Source organism: Ranitomeya imitator, chromosome 3 (genome assembly GCF_032444005.1).
Source record: "Ranitomeya imitator isolate aRanImi1 chromosome 3, aRanImi1.pri, whole genome shotgun sequence".
In the NCBI taxonomy this organism is placed as follows: Eukaryota; Metazoa; Chordata; class Amphibia; order Anura; family Dendrobatidae; genus Ranitomeya; species Ranitomeya imitator.
This window is the reverse complement of record NC_091284.1, coordinates 243,991,688-243,997,096: the sequence shown is the minus strand read 5'-3', so window position 1 is coordinate 243,997,096 and position 5,409 is coordinate 243,991,688. Positions and strand designations below refer to the sequence as shown.

The 5,409-nt window shown below is 45.0% G+C and overlaps 1 non-coding gene across 1 annotated transcript; it reads left to right on the top strand.

The window, feature by feature from the left end:
- Positions 1-1,094: 1,094 nt before the first annotated feature.
- Positions 1,095-1,166, top strand: TRNAP-AGG (transfer RNA proline (anticodon AGG)). The gene has a single exon. It is a non-coding gene; the product is annotated as a tRNA-Pro (tRNA).
- The last annotated feature ends 4,243 nt before the right edge of the window (positions 1,167-5,409 follow it).

Below are 5,409 nucleotides of genomic sequence, written 5' to 3'. Positions count from 1 at the left end.
GACATGATTGCGCTCCAAGGGGAGAGACAGACTTGCAAAAGGGCTGTAATCCACCTTTCTCTCCCACATGCCTCCTACATCCTGCACGTCCATTTGTTCTTGTATACACCGTGAATGGTGAAATTAAAGGACTGAACACTTGCTTTCAACTCGGTGAGTGAGTGACGCTGTTTTTCTTCCTCTTTAACTACCGTATATGGAATCAATGTGTTTTTCAAGCTGAGCACCGCTTTGTTTGTTGAAATTTGCTGCTACATTTCAGTGAAACTAGGGGACTGACATCGACAATGGTGAACGGTGATACACTCTAGTGCAGTTCTACTTGTTTTTATTTGTGTAAATATATATCATGTATATATATATATCCTGTATATATATATATATATATACAGTATATATATTCCATGTGTTAGAATCAGAGGTGTATATATACTATACGCTCACTGTGAGTTCCCAATGACCGATTTAGCAGTGGATGCAACTACGGCCTCGTCTATCACTCTTCAGCCAATTGTGTATTTGTCCTGTCGATTGGAGGCAGCAGAGTTGAGTCCCCTGGCACACTGGTGGCAGATGTGGGATCCATATGATATCTTCAGTGTCATCTGTGACAAAGTGGTAAAAGTGAGTGGTGGGATCTACATGACCACCCTGGTTGTTATCCTTGACAAAAATAGTAATAATAATGGTAATCAGGATTAAATGTGGCCTGTTGGTTCGGCCCTATACAACATGTGGCACCTTAGGAAAATTAATTGCCCATGCTAGGTCTATGAATTTTGCGTTGATTTTCTCCTCTATCTCAAGCTATCTTGGTAACGAAATAGTGTGCCAGTCTGAATGTCCTGTACGGACTTTGCATGGATTTCTCACTTAGCTTTTTAGATTGTTATTAATTCAATTGGTATTCTTTTGTGCATAATGTTGTAACTGCTATAAACTTCAATTCAGTGGCTTGGGGTTAAAAGTACAAGATGGAATATACTCTTTATGATTTTGCATTTCTCTTTTTGTAAACTGTGGTACGAAGACCGTTCCAGCACTGTCTGCTGACATAAAAATTCTAGAACATCTGGGAAAAAGGATTCACAGCTGGCTCGTTGGTCTAGGGGTATGATTCTCGCTTAGGGTGCGAGAGGTCCCGGGTTCAAATCCCGGACGAGCCCAAGATTTAGTTTCTCTTACATTTATGCTAGTAATGGAAAATTTTGATACTAAAAAATGTGAAAAAAGTTACACAAGAGTACATTGAAATAATTACATTATTCAATAAAATTTCAAAACAAAGACAAAGCAGACTGACCCCCAATTAACACCTCCTCCGCCAGTGAGATAGCAGCCAGGAATCACTGTACATGATGCCATCAGCAGAAAAGGACAAAAGGTGACCCCATAAACATACCAGTTCACCAACTCGCATTCTACTCTCCAAAAGATGCTTTTGCTCCATAGGGTCAATGATACAAATCAGATGAGTTGTAAGAGGTCCAGAAAAAGGGAACATTTTAATTGGCAACCCTGACTCACAGTGTTATACCGCTCCTTTTTTTTTGCTGTTCTGGCATCTTGGGGGGGGGGGGGGGGGAGGGGGGGGGTTCTGTAAATGATGTCCCCTAATAATGTTCAAGCACATTTGGGTTGCATAAAGTAAAGAGCACTCATACCTTTTGTACTCTGTAATTTGGCCAAACAGTAGTTGAAAAATTTATATTGGACACCACGACTCTTAAAATAAACTGTGTAAGGCTTCCTTCTCACATCCTGGAGAATCCCGTACTGCAAAAATACGATACTGGCAAGATCCGTGGCTCGTGTCCGTGTGCCATCCGCGTGTACGTATGTGACATCAATGTGTCCGTGTGCCGTCAGTGTGACATGTATGGAATGAAATGCAGCATAGAAATGAAAGAGTTTTATGTATTAAAGATGTTCAAAAATAGAGAGAGATCGCGATGAGGAGCATGATAGATAGATAGATAGATAGATAGACAGACAGACAGACAGACAGACAGACAGACAGACAGACAGATAGATAGATAGATAGATAGATAGATAGATAGATAGATAGATAGATAGATAGATAGATACGTAAATTGATAGATATAAAATACAGGTGCAGCACTAACAGAAAAGTACAAAAGAGGGTACAAAAGATCCTCTCAGGCAAAACCAAACCTAAATATATCCAAAAGAGAAAAAGGCAGCACTTCAAAGTCCAGTATTCAATGGCTTATGCCAGGGCAATGTTTTGTTCCAAGTGTGGAACTTTTTCAAGCAGTGAATTGTAATACAATAGGCATATAAATAGGTGTTTCAATTAGATAATAATTAACATACAAATCCATATTTTTAAAGAACATAAGTTAAAGAAAAGTGCATAGTGTAGTTAATTTATGTTGAAATATGCATAATCTCTGAAAGAACATACATTTAATATCAAAAGTCATCACATACTGTACATATAACACATCTTAATTGAAGGAAATTATCTCATGTGTATACAATTTATAATAGTCGTGATGACTCACCCCACTATTCCCGGTATAGAGACACATGTGTGGGCAAATCAGCGCATTCTGTAATGCTGTAGATAAGCCCCCGATGTATCCTGAAAGATGAGAAAAAGAGGTTAGATTATACTCACCTGGGCGGGCGGTCCGATCCGATGGGCATTCGCGGTCCGGTCCGGGGCCTCCCATCTTCATAGGATGATGTTGTCTTCTTGTCTTCAAGCTGCGGCTCCAGCGCAGGTGTACTTTGTCTGCCCTGTTGAGGGCAGAGCAAAGTACTCCAGTGCGCATGCGCCGGGCCTCTCTGACCTTTCCCGGCGCCTGCGCACTGCAGTACTTTGCCCTGCCCTCAACAGGGCAGACAAAGTAGGCCTGTGACAGAGCCGCAGCATGAAGACAAGAAGAGGACATCATTATAAGAAGATGGGAGGCCCCGGACCACGACGCCCATCGGACCGGACCGCAGCGGGACTGCCCATGGGTGAGTATAATATAACCTCTTTTTCTCATCTTTCAGGTTACATCGGGGGCTTATCTACAGCATTACAGAATGCTGTAGATAAGCCCCTGATGCCGGTGGGCTCAGGGGTGGATTAAGGGTAGCCACGGCCCCGGGCTGTTCACACACTGTGGGCCCCCCGGTCATGTGACGGGGGTCATGTGACGGGGGTCATGAGACGGGGGTCATGTGACGGGGGTCATGAGACGGGGGTCATGAGACGGGGGTCATGATATACCCGAACCAGATTATTCCAGAAAAATGGCCGGGCCCTACTCTACTGTAACCTATTAAATATTTGTTAAAATCTGCAATACAATTTAGGTATATCTTGACCAATAATATCACATATAAGGAACAAATACAACCGCACCGTGACCAGACCACAAATTACAACCACAGTGATCGAATAATATCACATACAAGGAACAAATACAACCGCACCGTGACCAGACCACAAATTACAACCACAGTGATCGAATAATATCACATACAAGGAACAAATACCACCGCACCATGACCAGACCACAAATTACAACCACAGTGATCGAATAATATCACATACAAGGAACAAATACCACCGCACCATGTCAAGACCACATATTACCACTTGGTGACCAAATAGCACATACAAGGGACAAATACCACAACACCATTTCCAGACCACATATTACCACCACATAGTGACTGAGTACCACAATGCTGATCTGTAATAAATAAAACAAAAAACACAATACTATCACCATAAGTGCCAGTATTCACAGGAGATCTGTACTTAGTATGCAGTGTCTGTGTAGAGGTAAGGCTACGTTCAGACTAGCGTTGTGCGCCGCTGCGTCGGCGACGCAACGCACGACGCACACAAAAACGTGGCAAAACGCAAGAAAAATGCAACTTGTTGCGCTTTCTTGGTCCGACGCTTGCGGCAAAAAAGACGCAAGTGTCGCAAAACGCAACAAACAAAAACGCATGCGTCCCCCATGTTAAACATAGGGGCGCATGACGCGTGCGTCGCCGCTGCGTCGCCCGACGCTAACCCGACGCACACTAGCACAACGCTAGTCTGAACGTAGCCTAATACAGTGATCACTGGTGACATTGTACACAGGACCTTTGTATATAGTATACAGTGTATAGTGTCAGTGTATAGGTAACACTGACTCGCCAGTGATGTCTCTAGGTGAACTCCTTCATCTTTCATCCAGCACAGACTGCCATCATTTCTTCCAGCCAGGACTCGTTTCTGCAGGAAATAACACAGTTATCTCGAGCTCCACTTGCAGAACACATTACTTAATTTTTCACAACTTATACATTACACCACATGAAGATAAAAAGGCGATATAGTGTCACTCTGCACAATAACAGGACCGCCCCCCCATTTAAAACAGTATACTCAAAAAATAAAATAAATACATCACTGCAGTAATAATATCCCTTAATTAGCCCCTATGGTAATAATATTCCCCACCCTGGCTCCGTTTATCTCATTCCTGGCTCCAGCCATATGTTCTCCCATCCTGCACTCATGAGTATCCATTCTACACCATATGATCTCCCCATCCTGCCCCATCTGTCTCCATCATATCCATCCTGCCCCATGATCCAATCCTGCCCCATGTCTCCAATCATGCCCCGTGTCTACATTCTGCCCATGCCTCCAGTCCTGCCCCCAGTGTGTCCAGCATATTACCCCCAGTGTGTCCAGCATATTACCCCCAGTGTGTCCAGCAATCTGCCCCAGTATGTCCAGCATATTGCCCCCAGACAGTGTGTCCAGCAATCTGCCCCAGTGTGTCCAGCATATTACCACCAGTGTGTCCAGCAATCTGGCCCAGTGTCTCCAGCATTGCCTCAGTGTGTCCAGCAATCATCTACCCCAGTGTATCCAGCATTGCCCCAGTGTGTCAAGCAATCATCTGCCCCAGTGTCTCCAGCAATCTGCCCCAGTGTCTCCAGCAATCTGCCCCAGTGTCTCCAGCAATCTGCACCAGTGTCTCCAGCAATCTGCCCCCAGTGTGTCCTCCAGCAATCTGCCCCCAGTGTGTCCTCCAGCAATCTGCCCCCAGTGTGTCCTCCAGCAATCTGCCCCCAGTGTGTCCTCCAGCAATCTGCCCCAGTGTCTCCAGCATTGCCCCACTGTCTCCAGCAATCTGCCCCACTGTCTCCAGTAATCTGCCCCACTGTCTCCAGCAATCTTCCCCACTGTCTCCAGCAATCTGCCCCACTGTCTCCAGCAATCTGCCCCACTGTCTCCAGCAATCTGCCCCACTGTCTCCAGCATTGCCCCCAGTGTGTCCTCCAGCATTGCCCCCAGTGTGTCCTCCAGCATTGCCCCCCAGTGTGTCCTCCAGCAATCTGCCCCACTGTCTCCAGCATTGCCCCACTGTCTCCAGCATT